General features: G+C 35.8%; 1 protein-coding gene across 1 annotated transcript in view; it reads right to left on the bottom strand.

Moving 5' to 3' along the window:
• Dlic (dynein light intermediate chain) overlaps window positions 1-15,785 on the bottom strand; it is a 99,839-nt gene that overhangs the window by 26,108 nt on the left and 57,946 nt on the right. The window lies entirely within an intron of this gene.

The raw sequence follows: 15,785 nt of genomic DNA on the forward strand, positions 1-15,785 counted from the left end.
AGCCTTTCTTGTCCTGTTGAATTTCTTAGCCAAGTTTTTAGCCTTCTAATTATTGAGAAGCTTCTATCTGGAGTAGCAGTGATTATGGGCAACATCGCAAGAATAGCGAATAAAGTGAAATATTTGGGGGAAAAGAAGAGCGGAAGAGAAGAGAGAGCACAAGGAGGTCTTTCTGCGATCGGAATTTTTCCCATTTGCTGCGTCAAAGCCAAACCTCTTGGTGCAAGCAGTCTGCCTCAGGTTGAATATCACTGACGGAGGGGAAATCTAAGAGTTGGAGAAATCGTCTGGCGGAGGGGAGGGAGAAATAAACTGTGTTTCCCCCCCCCCCTGAATACGACCCTGCCAATCACCCACCTCAAAAATCTCAAAATCACAAGCTAGTAAGGATAGTATCGCAATATCACACCACCTCAAGTAAACAACCAGCCCAGAGACATCAACTCCAAGGGAGACCGAAAAAAGAATTAGTGATCGGATAAAATATAATCTGTACTAGACTAATAGCTATTAGTTTAAGGCAACCCCAGTCTTTTTAATGCTACTACCACAATTAAAAAAAGCAAAGAAGAAAAAAAGACGAAATTTTATTTGAAATTAATTTTTGAAAGAATATCTCTAACGAATTGATAGAATAAGTTATTTACGATTATCGATCAATGTAGAATCAATCATCTACAAAGACCTACGATGAAAAAATATACAAGGGAAGTAATAGCTGAACGTGATGTATTTTCATTAGTGCTGATTTCAAAGATGGCCTTTATTTTTTCTGTCACGTCACTCTTTCTCAGAAATTTCAATTTTAATTTGAACTTTATAAATATTTACAATTATTTCTTTCTTGGGGAAGGGTGGGTTGAATTTGTTCCGTCCCTGCCTGATCATCATTTTATCCTTATGAAAACCACAGAACACCCCTTGTGACAAATCTCCGTAGCCATCCCTTCCACCCCCATCAACATTCCTTGACCTCCGTCACAAATTCCTTCTATCAATCCAGTTACGCGAATCATTGTCTCATATTCTTATCCTGGCCCGCTGACTTCGCAGACTCCTCCTAGCTGAGCGTAAGCGGCAGCCGAGCCGCAAGTGAGGAGGGAGATACCCTCTCCCCCCCCATCGTCATTATATTCGACAACAGGGTAAAAGTCAGTAGATGGCAGGTCGAAAGTCAGTAGATGACAGGTCACTGTCTCATATTCTTATCCTGGTTCGCTGACTTCACAGAGACGCCTGCTAACTGAGCGTAATCGGCAGCAAAGGTGTCACCTAAGGAGGGAGATACTCCCCCCTACCGTCATTATTTTTGACAACAGGGTAAAAGTCAGTAGATGGCAGGTCGAAGCCCTTCAATTGGATTGTGTCAATTTAAATCAATCTTATCATATGAATAGAATACAGAAAAGTGAGATAATTAATTAGAAAGGTTAAATTACTAGCACAGCATCCCCTGAATTCTCAATATGCTGAAATATCTATTGTACCGTAAGTAATATGTGATATATTTAAAATACAAAAAATAAAATTGTTTCTAAGGATACTTCCGACATAAATTAAACTCTCCCTACTTAAGCTTAAATCCCGTTTCAAACTTGAGTCTAAATTCTTAATCAGCAAAAGAAAAAATGCATTTTTTTCTCAGCTAGACAAGGAAGATGGTTTTGAATTTCGCGAAGATACTTGGCAATAAAAAAATCACGAGATACAAAATTCACAGGAAGTCTCAAGTTATAAAAGGAGTACGAATATTTAATCATCAAAATATTGAAAACAAATTATTGGATGGGCAGTTAGCATAATGAGTTGAGTTGGTAAACATAATAACACAGTAGCGGGCCCTCCACAGGACTTGCGCCAATCGCGAAATAGCTCCTAGAGCGCAGAATCTAGACTTCGGTTATATTGTGATGAAAAGTGTTTTTTCGTGATTATTATTATTATTGTCATCATTAAGATTACTAGTATGATCACGGAGAGTCAATTAAATGATTAACTTTGGCTATATTGTCGTCTATTTTGAAATGAACTTTTGGTCATATACCTGCATTGTCGTGCACCTAAAATGTAAGTTTCAATAAAACCATTACTTTTCTATTTATGTTTTTTTTTATTATATGCCTGTATTTCATCGCACAGTAGATAACTAGTTCAATTGTACTCCATATTCAGCGCTCCCTCAGGAATCTGATTTGGAGATAACTCGAGGAAAAGAAGTTACACTTTTGTAGTTACATATTTTATTTTCTCTCTAAGATTGAGAGAGGCGCGGTCACCCATTTACCTTACTCCCAATTGCTGTGGCGCAGTCCTCGATGGCACAATTGGCACAATCCTTGGCATTACAAATAGCGAGATCGAAAAACTTGTAATGTTCAACTTACCGTCTTTTAACCTTAACAGCTCAGTTGGCGCGATCGGTATACAGATTTAAAACCCTAAACATTACGTTTGGCGCGTTCGGAAACTTGGATGAAAGCACGCGAACTAGTTATGCTACAAACTTCGTAATTTAAATTTAAATCATTGGATAGATACATACTTATAAGAAAAAGTGATTAGGCCTATAACCGCTAAGTTATTATAGAAAAACCCTTTAGAATATCTCATAGGAGATAATAGCCTCCCCCAAGTAGGTTAAGTGAAAAATAAGTTTACTGTGAGTATATAATTTTTAAACCAACTTCGCAATTTAAATATTTCAAACGTAAAAATTTCAGAAGAACTAAGCGAACTAGTTATTGCGCAAAAGTTGGTCGCGGAAAATGTAGAAATAACAAAATCTATTCCGCAATATGATGGACAAACAGATTTCGACGAATTTAATATCCAATTGGCCCAGTTTGTAGAATTAAAAAAACAGAGCAAGAAACGTTAGTCGGTATGCTCCTACTAAGATTAAGCGGGCAGGCCTTAACCTTCCTAAAGCAGATTGAAAATACTATATGAGATGATGAAAACTTGCCGATAAATTCAATAGACAAACTGTTAACGGCATTCAAAGATAGATTCATCAAAACTAGTTCAACTAACAAATTAAAACACGGAATGGTATGCTTTGACCATACACAGAATATAAGAGAATATCTTCACAATATACGGATTTCAATAGAAGCAACATTCGGAAAAGGTTCAGGAGAATTGTATAAAAAAATCATACTACACGCCTTTTTGCAAGGGCTCCCCCCAAAATTACATAGAATGGAAATATCCAAAAATATTCAAACGGCAAATCACAGTAAAACAAAAATAAATAGCCTAGGCGAATCAAACGCAAGCCTGACCTTAAAGGGCGATCAAGCTTGTCCAAATTTCTTTTCAAAGGATAATTCCCCAGTGCCACAAAGAAATAGAACGCAAGAGCCCACTAGGCAGAAAACAGTAAGTTTTCAGCCCATTAAACCAATCAATTATGGAAATAGTTCCACAATTGTAAGATGCTATAACTGTAATCGACCTGTGAATATCGCGAGAGAGTGTCGCTTTAGGATGAGGGACAAAACGACACCAAGGATTGCCTTCGATTATACGCAAAATTATGGCAACCATTTATTCAGGAGAACTAATTTTAGCGCCTGTGGTGCACTAGTCTATAGCCAGGGAAGATTGCACCAATCAGTACCTCCCAATGCTTACCAGCCAAATTTGTATAAACCTCCCCCCATTATACAAAATAATTATCGATTCAAAAACCCAAATACTCGTCAAAACCAATATGGTGCAAGGATGGTATATAGAAATCCCGAAAATTTGCCGACGGGATATGCAAATTTTTCAAGCCAACGGCATTTGCAGTTAACGCCAGCACCCGGCACTGGCGCAAGAAATCCAAACTACCGTAATAATATATGGCAAAATTGGCGAACAAATGTAAATCAATTAGCTACAGATTCCATGGACATATCCGAATCTCTATTGCAGACACTGACGTATGAAATAACTCCTCAAGGAAACGTGTCAGGCCTCTCAGAAGAATAAATTGGACCCAGAAGGGGCCCAGAATATTTTATAGGTCCAACCCAATAATAGTACTATCCTTTAGTGATAGTAATAGTCCGTTTCATATTTTTATTTATTATAGTATGGAAATTTTCGTGTTTAAGGATTTACTTGACTCTGGTGCCAAGGTTAATATCATAAACTCATGCGTATTTAATATGTTGCCTCCGCATATTAGGCGACAGAAAAATGTTAATAATCCAAATTTAACTAGTGTAACAGGGCATAAATTGGATGCAAAAGGTTCAATTTGCCTAGACGTAAAAGGGATAATAGAATTTTCCGACAAATTTTACAATATGCAATAACTTTCCATATGAGGCCATCATCGGCGCAAATTTTTTAAGGTCGAGTAAGGTATTATTAGACATAGCGAACGAAAGGCTTGTCTACCAGGGTAAGGTTTGGGAAGGAATTTTTACCTTTAGAAATTGTAACAGAGGTTACGAAGAGAATGTAACACTAAATAAAATTTCTGGCGGTATAATGTCGCAATCTTTTGAACCTAATGTCTCGCTACAAAGAGGACATGGCACAATCAGAAATTTGTTTACTTATTCTGGGAGACATTGTCGAAATGAAGCAAATTTAAATGACAGGTGGGTTGAATCTGCCAAAACAAAAATAGGACATATGCGACGATAGATGTCGAATTGAATCAAGAAAATAGTGGGATTATGGAAAAAAACAGGGAACTTCAATGCGGTTAATGTACAGCCATTATCATTGAAGGATAATGCCAGTCTAAATTTAATAGACAATGAAAATAAAGAAAAATATTATGGATTCGCAATATGGAAAACAAAAGTCCCTCCCAAAACTATGCAAAGAATTCAAATATCACAGATGATCGAACCAGTGGATAGCAAATCCAAAATATGGCTTCGATCCCGTAGAATGAAATTCCTGAAAATCTGTTATGCGAGGAATAGATTATATCTTACGACAAAGGAGAAAGTTTTATTTGGATAACTAATAACCATGAAAATGATACAATTACAAGGCCGTATCCAGGGGGGTTACCCGGTTTGAACCCCCCCCCCCCCGAAATTTTTGACCGAGTCGAAAATAAGTCGAAAATTAGTAAAACCTAGGTAAAAATCAGTAAAATTAGTCGAAAACTGCGTCAAAAATAAGTAACCCCCCCCCCCCGAAAAAGTCAAAAATTAGTAAACCCCCCCCCCGAAAAAAATCCTGGATCCGCTCCTGTACAATTACAATAAAAAAGGCAACATGTTTAGTTCAAATTCAAGTTATCTCGGAGAATGATTTAGATAGGTGGGAAAATTCCAAAAGAAACCTAGTTAATGGCTTTAAAACCTCAATTAACAAATACCCTCTAACTAAATCGCAATTCTTAAAAAAATTTAATATGGATCATATTACGGACTTAGAACTTAAGAAAAAATTATGCGAATTATTATGGAATTTCAAAGATGTATTTTCCACATCTGAAGATAACATCGGACTGATACCGTCTTATGAACATTCAATTCTAACAACCGGTAATCCTGTCGCGAAAAAGCCATATCGTTTGTCGTATAAGCACAAAGAGTGGTTAAAAAATAAAATTCATGAATTAGAAAAAAATGAGATTATATGCCCCAGTATAAGTCCGTATTCTGCACCAGTGATCTTGGTACCAAACAGAATGGTGATCTAAGATTTGTAGTAGATTATAGAGCCCTTAAAAAACAAGTAGTTAGTGATAAATCTCCTTTACCAAGAATAGATGAAATCCTTGACTATCACAAGCAAAAATAAAATTTTTACTTCTTTGGATCTTACCCAAGGTTACCACCAAGTGAAAATAGCCGAAAAAGATGTCCATAAAACTACATTTTCTACGACGAATTGTGGTTCCTATGAATACTTAAGAATACCTTTTGGACTCAAGACGAGTTCAAGCGCATTATATAGAACCTTAATGCACCTATCAAGAGGATTAAAGAATATCATTAATTTTGTTGATGATGTCATATGCGTAGGAGAAAACGCTGAAAAACACTTAGCAAGATAAGCTAATGTGTTCGAGAAATTCAGAGAGGGAAATTTAAAATGCCGACCTGAAAAAGTAAATTTATTTCAACCTAAAATTAAATTTTTAGGAGTAGTGGTGACGCAAGGAGAGATATCCCCAGACCCAGATAAAATAAAATGTTTTTAAAACCTCAAACCCCCTAGAACTATGAAGGAATTAAGAGGAATTTTAGGCCTTACTGACAACTCTAGAAAATTCGTGCGCAATTGCGCCCAAATTGCAAAACCCCTCACGGAATTAACTAAAGGAAACTCCCAAAATGTTACCTGGTCCCAGGAAGCTCAAACTTCCCTAGACCATCTCAAAAGGGCACTGACTTTGGAACCAATATTGTCGCTGCCTGATTTCAAGAATTGACAATTTGTAATTACGACCGACACAATCTTGTAAGGCATTATCACTGTTCTTTTGTAAATAATCCCGGTAGATACACCTAATTAAATAGAGGGAACGCCTCAAGAAAATAAAATATAAAAATTTATATGCTATTCGAGTAGAACCTTATCAAAAGGCAAAAGTAGTTATTCCGCCACAAACTTAGAATTGTTATCTATAATCCACCATTTGGATAAATTTAGACACTATTTAATTGGTAGAAAATTTATGCTACGATCAGACCATAAAAGCCTGCAGTACCTGCGCACATTTAAAACCCCCACGGGAATTGTAGCCAGATAGATTATAAAAATCCAAGATCTAGATTATGAATTTGAATATTTAAAAGGTGAACAAAATGCAGCTTGTGACTTTTTGAGTAGATTCCTAGAAAACATGCCGTCAGAAGCAGAGGAGAACAAAATTAACGCTATCAATACTAAGAGTAAACACAAATGTAAGAAAAACAAAGCCAAAGACACAGTAAAAGAAAATAAGGATAACTATTGTCCCTTGTCATTAGAAAATATGAAAAGAAATAAAAAAAAGGACCAAACGTGTTTAGCACTTATTAATTATTTTGTGAATGATGATGCGTTATCAGATAAACTCAAAACTCTTAGTAAAGAAATAGATAATTTTTACTATGATCTTGATGAAGAAATACTATGCAGAATCGTGACTGCTGCGGCAAATAGAAACCAAACCTCAATAATACCTGTATTACCCCAAAACTTAATAATACCTGCATTCGAATATTTTCATTCAGATATAGGTGGACATTAAGGAGTAACGAAAACTTTCCATAAATTAAAACAATATTTTTACGTGCCGTTGGTAGTAACAAAACTTAAGGAATTTGTAAGTACATACGAAGCGTGTAACTTAAGACAAAAAGCCAAGCCTATCCTAACCCCCCAATAGAAAGAGTCCCGGTAGCGAGGTTTCACTTTGATATTGTCTCATTTGATTTATATGGAACCAGTGGAGGCTTACCTGTTTCCAACGGAGGCCATACTTGTATTCTTTCTGTTATATATCACTTTTCCGGATTCACTTTTGTAAAAGCGTTAAAGAATCAAGGCGCGTACACCACAAGTAAGGCATTAGCGAAATTATTTTTAAAATTTGGCATTCCAAATAAGGTTATAAGTGATAACGAAAGCAATTTTGTTTCAAATGTAACAAAAGATTTAATGTGTTTTCTTAGCATAGAGAAAGCGGTGACAACTCCTTATCATTAACACGAAGATGGTTAAATAGGGAATTTGCATAAAATACCCCTGTATTTATCAGGCACCTTTGCAAAGAAAAGTCAGAACGACTGGATTAATTGCCGATTTTTGGTAACCAACATAACCAAAGACGCTTATTCAAAGATAACAAAAGAAAGTGCTTTGTTCTAGTTTTTTTGTTGCAACTTTAGAATCCCGTATGATGAGATTATTCAGTCCCGGCAATTTTGCAATATCACAGAGGATTACAAACAAGAGTGTATAAATAGGATGAGGAAAACTTATAAAATAGTTAGGCAAGAGTTGGAGAGCGCAGGAGAATTAGATTATACGATATCTCCGAAAACCCTATTTTTCCTGATAGGATTTCGACCCCTTGTACCCCCAAAAGATTTCCAGACGATATGGTTTCCCCCAGCAACCCCAATAGAGAGACCCCTGTCGCTACACGAGGAATTGAACAGAGCTGCAGAAACTCCGCGTAGTACTATAAAGAAAGCTCCTCCCAAAGATTCAATTAAAACAAATCTGCGAGAAGCTATGCATTTAATAAATTTCCCCATAAAAACGAGGCAAAGTAGGTTGCCTTGGAGTCAAACTCCCAAGGACGCCCAGAAAGGACAGTATCATGATATAACCGTGTCCAACGTCAAGCCTAAACAATGGACTTCATGGAGGGAAACACTAGTGCAAAAAATGCCCCATCCCCCTGAAGACATGGCATTTAAACAGTGGAGGAACCCCGCAAAAACTTTTGATTCCTCTCAAAACTCTCAAGAATCTGTCAAGTCTACCGAGCTGAAAACTCAAGGCGATGATTTAGAGAATAAACCTTCTACTTCCAGAGGAGTAGAAATTTACGAAGGAAGGGCAGGCGACACCTCAAAAAGGCAAAGTGCCACTTCTAAAAGTTCTAATGCGGAATCATCGGAAACCAGTTCCGAAGAGTCTGACGGCGAGCTAGACCATATGGTAGTTAAAGAAACAGGAAAGTCAAAACCGACTTCAGTAGCCGCGCACGGTAAAGAAACAAAATTAAAAGGGCAACAATGTTTTAAAAAACAACAAAAAAAATTTGATCTTAATTCACTATCAAAACCGAAAGATAAAAACCTGCAAGAAACAGAAGAAAAAGTAACGACACAGTCAGGTAGAACGGTTAAGAAACCGGACAGATTAAAATACCTTTAAAAAAATAAGTCATGAAGGAATAATAATTTAGGAACTTGTTTCGTATGAATAAAAATAATACAACTACAAAAATATAATTGCTACGGAGGCTTGCGTGTACTTATCGGGAGCTACCCGGAGGGTGGAGGATCTCAACTTCCTTACGAGAATCAACTGTACCTCTACAAAACTGAACGAATCAATAAACAACCCAAAATAAACCCAGCTATTGAGATTAATGACGGATTCGATATTGTGGGAAATTTGGGTTCTGTTTCTCCTACAAACGGTGTTTTATTCAGTTTGTAGGAGACACAGTTCCTATACTCCTCCATGAAAATCAACTTATATTTCTACAAAATGACCCAGGGAAACCATTCCCAACTCAGTATTAAGTTGTGTCATCGAACTCAAATAGATTAGCCATGCATTGTTGGAAGCCTGGGGTGGAACTCAAGCCCTAGGCAGCGCTTAGTTTGTTGGGTTTTGAGGGTCTCCTCAGACTTTCTATGAAAAATCGACCCATGTCCTAACAAAGATTGATATTAATAAAAACAAAATTCACCGGTATAAGACAGTCTAGTTATAAACTGATCATTTTCAGATCATGGCAACGTAATCAAAGCCTATCCGAAAGGCGATAATTGATACTGAATTCATTACAATAACGAACGCGAAGGAGAACATTATATATTCGGCTGCTATGTTAGTGGTTGACGAACAAGGAAATCAGATATATCCGAAAGAATGGGATTTAAAATACAATCTTAAAGGGTATGAACCCCACACTTATGAGTATGGATTAGCAGTCGCGAGTACCCCCAAATATCGTCCGGCTACAGGGGAATTCAAAACAAAATATAGAAAAAGAAGCGCGAAACAACTTGGTTGTTTACAATTATTAATAAGACGCCTACAAAAGAACCTAAATATCAAGTATTTCTATTCTAAAGGACCCACTCAAACAGACCTTTTACTCCTTGATAAATGTAGAGCCCCCAAAATTTGCTATAATCTTGAAAAAATCTCCAATGTGTCAAATATGAAGGCATACATCATCCTTTGTCAGAAATTCAATATTAAAAACAATTTTTATTCGACCCTGAATCTGAAGAATACAAATCCCTTGCTATTAAACTATTTCTGAAACGTATGAAAACACACCAAAGAAAAAGAGACGCCTATAATAATAATAACAAGAAAATTAAGAGAAAATTCTAAACTCTAAACTACCTATTAGTTATCAATAATAGGAATATGTAACTGTGCAATAAATTATTCTCATATATATAAATTATTTCGTCTTAGTGCAGATTCCAATAATTCCAGTTGCAATATAAAAAATAATCTTACTAAGAGACTTATAATGAAAATAGGTTACCAGTGTATTTATATAGTGCTTGGTCACTTATTCATATGTTGCTTACTCGAAAAATATTATATAAAATTAAGTCTTACAGTAATTATTAACTAAGCCTTTAAGGTATATCTCAACCATTCATAAAGGCATATAACAACCAGGGTAAAGATATGACTTCCGCGACCATTCAAATCGCAAAACATAATTCATAGACAGAAATTCCATTTTGCGTATACAATTTAGTTTTGTTCGGGCAATGCCATACAGCAATTCAAAAATTGAATTGATATAAAATAATAATAAAATAGAAAATAAACGAATTTTGCAAAAATGGGTAAAATTAATGATAAATTAATTCTAGAAACAAAGAAAAAGATGAGGCTTAAGAATATCATCATAATGCTCGTTGTTCACGCAGCCACTAAAGATATCGTAAAGCATGGAGTAATATTCAAGCATGAAAATTCATTGCTAGCTAGCAATGATGCATGGAAAATTTTTTATGAAATAGGACCCCAAACCCTTCGAAACCTTGTTTCAACAAGTAACAAGACTAGAGAAAAACACGAATGAACTCAAAGAATCGATATTTCAATTCCTAAGACCGGATAAAGGATTACAGGCCAGTAAAACAATGCATAGTAAAGATAATAAAGAGTTTCCAATTCCAGTTATCCCCAAACAAAAATCAAAATTCGTATTAGACGATTTTGATAAGAAAATAGCAGAAATTGACATGGTACTTGGAACGAGCACCAAGGAAGACAGAAGAGAAAGATCAGCGAATAATATTGAATACTTGTCGAGAGACTCTACTGCAATGAAATCCATAGAAAACCCTAAATTATCAAGAAACAAGTTCTCAGGTACCCAACAAGATCATGAATGTGCCAATCCCACAGAAGGAAATAAAAAAGATATCACAACAACCACGTTTACGCACACCCATCCTATTGGCAAATTCCTTATAAACGCAAGGGCAAGAATCCCGGTAAGACATAACGAAATACAAACGATAAAAGTACAAGGGCTTAAGCCAGAAGAAAAGAAAAATAATTATAAAAAAGAGGAAGAAGACAATTACGTACATAAGAAATGTGGGACAATAGACGGTAAACGTACTTGTGCTAGACTAGCCATGGCCGACGAGCCGAAAAAAGAAAGTATCGAACCATTACCTAATCTAAATGAGAAAAACGCCCAAAAAGTGTCAACTGGTCAAGCCTTCTTAATTTTATACAGACAAAGACTACAAGCCTTATTTGAACTATTTATTACTGAAGTACAAAAATTAAAACAAAGTACCACGAAGATTTTTGAATTATTCTTTCGAAGAAATAAATACCGTAGGTCTACAGCCCTAATTCCTATCATCGGAGAACTCGCTTCCCGCCTTTTTAGTTTGACAACGGAGAAAGACTTAAACAGCCTGAGGGAAAATGTAAAAAAGTTGAATAATGCAACGCAACATTACACGTTCAGAAGATACAAGCCAGTAAAGCAGAGAGATAAAGTTGGAATGATATCTAAGAAAATCTCAAAAACTGTAAACGTAATGAATTATTTAAAGAACGAAGTGGATCGCGTGGTGACAGACGCAAGCCTTACCATGGTATCACACGATGCAATTACAATGTCACTACTAAACCTAGCAACAGATGTTAGTAATTTCGAGTTCGCATTATTTGCCCTCACGGGAGGAACTTTGTCTTACGACCTAGTAGATCCTTATAACCTAAGAGGTATGTTAGACGAAATAAAAACGCAACTAACGTTTGGTTTACATCTACCCGTAGAGCCAGAAGTATCAAATTCATTCCTTTACAATACCAAATTAAAAGTCCACATCACGGAAATAAATGAACAGTTATTCGCAGTAGTAACAATTCCATTGATAAACCAGCAATCCCTTTACGACTTGTACAAAATTTCGACCTTCCCTGCGAATATAAAGAAGAAAAATTCATTAATGAATATTACACCTAAAACAGAGTGTTTACTTGTTGATCAAGATAGACGAAAATATGCCCTAGCCAATCCACAAGACTTAAAAGAGTGCGTATCATTCAAAAACCTAGTATGCCAGCTTACGTTACCTATTTATAATGTCAAATCTGGATCTTGTATGTTAGCTATATTTTTAAAAGACACAAAACAGGAAGAAATGCCTGATTCGTGCGAAGCCTTGATAGGTAGTACTAAACGATAAATATTCATACACCATAGAAATGATCTTTGGTAATTTTCTGTGTCCAAGAGAAACTGTTGGAACTTTGTCTTGTTATAATAATACAGAAAGAATAGATCCAAGTTACAGGACAGAATTACTCTTACAAGATGTGGGTACGATAACCATAAAACAAGGATGTCGACTTGTAAATAAAGAATCAACTGTTCATACGCCGCTAATTAACACGAGCACAAATATAATAAGTCCTAAAATAATAAATTTTAAGACAATTAACTTGTACACTATTCCCAATATAGAAAATGAGGAAATGAAAACCTTGATATGGTCCAAAATAGAAAAGAATAAAGGGACATTACCGCTTACAAAAATAAGAGAAGCATTAGATACCCAGATCCCCCTATTTACTAATGAAGACCAGAGACTAACGCACGTGGATAATATATACGGATTATTCTCAACCAATTTTTGGTGGAACATACTACTGACCGTATGTTTCGTATTCGTAATTTCCCTGACAATGAGAACCTTACTGACTTTTAATAATTGAAGAGTTTTGAGAACTAAGAAGGCAAAACCCAAAGGAAGAACACGGGGACATGGCTGAAATGCAGAAGTTAAACCCGAAAACCCATGAAAAAGTCTAAGACAAAAAAAGGGAAGATATTAGAAAACGAGTGGGTATAGAGGTCTCCACTCGTCCTTGCTATGTCTTGTTCCCTCATTGTAAGTGTCGTTTACGTAAAACCGTGCGGTTACGACGCTGCAAAATGTGTTTCTTAAACACATGGATGTTCGTGAACAATGAAGTCATGAAATATGTTGTAAACTAAAACTTCAAACGAAACGTTGTATTGTACCTTACGTTTAAATAGTTACTTTAAATCTGAGGTTGGGTTAAATAAAAGTCTAATAAGATTAAGATTATGTACTTGCAATAATCTATATTAAGGGAAATAATAAGATATCTTACTTAAAGTAACAACGTCATTTTGTTAAAATCAATACATGTGCATTAATATTGGCATTTGCTTAATATTGCCTTGTAGCGTAAAGTTAACCATTAAATGTAACCAATCGTATTGCTTATTATGTATAATGACGACTCGTTTTAAAGAAAGTGTGATTCTGCCTAGTTATTTTTATTCCAGGAATCGGAATGACATATTGGAAATTAATCATTTCAATTCGTAGTCCCGTGCAGATGCAAGCTAGTAGCATACGTTTTTATTATATCTCAACCACCAAAGAGTACTCACAATAGACTCCTGGCCATTGGCGTCCATGCCTTGTCTGCGAAGATCACAGGTACCTTTTTGATCGTTGTTCCTCGATGACAAACCATCTTATATATCAAGTAACATTATTTAATGAATCTCAGTTTCCAGTGCATTACCGAACTATATAAACACATCAATCCTGAGAACCCCATCGACCAGTACAAGATATAAGTACATAAATATCACCCTTGGTAATCCTTATGGACAAATGCAGCATATAACTGTGTAGTTATGATACCAGATGAACCCAAATTATTTACGTGCGTTGAATCTCTTTCGACCATTTCTCAGGATCCATTCTATCACCTCTATCAAATGCGAATAGTTCATATCGCTGTTATCACGTAAATCTTGCGAGATAAAATCTGAAAAATAAACCTGGAAACCAACCGCGGAATCACAGAAACAAAAATTAACCCCAGTGATTAACCTCCTAGTGACAATATACTCCTCCCACAAGTTAGAGACGATATTTTGAAGGAGTCACTAAAGTTTGATGTCGACCCATTCCAAATCCAAGCATCAATTCCCCTGTGATTAACCAAGGAATCACCACAAAAGCTAATAGATACAAGCCATGCACAAACAATTTTATAAGAGAACTATAATCTCTAAGTGCACGAATGAACAATTTTATACGAGAAATACATTCTCTATGTGCTTAAAAATATCCCAAGAATGAAATGCTAAGAAGAAGATCAACCCATCTATTATCAACGCGGTCCCAGTGTTCAACCCCTAAAAGGAAAAAGTACCTTATGAACTGTCCAAAAACAGCAGGTGAGAATGAACTCTGATAGCGAATTTCCACACACCTGTACATGTAAGTATCATTTCCCGTTTGACAATTAGAGAAAGCGTTTCGTCCAAGATGAACCCAACCATGTTCGAACTATTCTGTGAAGAAACTATATTGTAAGTGTTTTAAATTTTTGCCAAGACAAAAAGAGTGAAGGACCATAATTTACAACAGAAAGAGTTAGTACGCTAAGAGACTCGTAAGGTGGTGAAATAGATGTGAATTTACACATGTCACATTTTAATAGTTTTGATAAATTAACAAATCCGATAACTTACTATAAGAATTATATAACGAACAATCCAACTGAAAATGTTTTAATGATTACCAGTGAATGTAGTGAACATATTATTATATGCTTTAAGTCGTTCATATGTATTGCTAGTTACTTAGACAGAGTTAATGTAAAATCGATGTATTTCCCCATTAATTTAGCGTAGATAGGAAGCCTAATTATCCTATAGTTAGCAAAATCAAAAAAACTTGTAAAAGGTGAATTTTCAAAAAAATCTTATAGTAAAAGTAGAATTGCCCCAACCTTGTTGGACATGTAAAAGTCATCAGTGTTAGATGTAGAAAAAAAATTTTTTAGTATAGTAGCTAGGCTATAACCATAGATAATCTTTGTCCGGTAGAGGAACTTTAGAAAGGGATATATAATAAAATAAGAGAAGTAATACAGAAAATTTTTAAGCACTCCTGATTAAGCTCAAGTACTCCATAGGCAGCGCTCCCTAAGGAATCTGATTTGGAGATAACTCGAGGAAAAGAGGTTACACTTTTGTAATTACATATTTTATTTTCTCTCTAAGATTGAGAGAGGCGCGATCACCCATTTACCTTACTCCCCATTGCTGTGGCGCAGTCCTCGATGGCACAATTGGCACAATCTATGGCGTAGCAAGTAGCGCGTTCGGAAAACTTATAAGGTGCAAGTTCACCGCTTTAAACCTCAACAGTGCAGTTGGCGCGATCGGTATACAGATAAAAACCCTTAACATTACACTATCAACCAAAATCTTGGGTTCAGTCAACACTATGAATAAAAGGAACCACGTTTCTTTCTTTTTTATTTCATACCCACTACCAAGGTCGTATCCAGGGGGCGGTGGTAACCAGTTTTAACTCCCCCTCCATATTTTTGTTCGACTCGTAAAACCGTAGAAAAAAATGCACAAGAACAATTTTTTTTATGTGTTCTTTTAATTTTTTTTAAGCCCCCGAATATAAATACCAAATCCCCCGAACAAAATCCTGGATACACCCTTGCCCGCTACTACCAAAAACTGCATAATAAAATATAGAGATCTTCTCATTTACAATTGAATTTCCGATTTT

Source organism: Artemia sp. Qi Xiang Cuo, chromosome 11 (assembly GCF_049724085.1).
Source record: "Artemia sp. Qi Xiang Cuo chromosome 11, ASM4972408v1, whole genome shotgun sequence".
In the NCBI taxonomy this organism is placed as follows: domain Eukaryota; kingdom Metazoa; phylum Arthropoda; class Branchiopoda; order Anostraca; family Artemiidae; genus Artemia; species Artemia sp. Qi Xiang Cuo.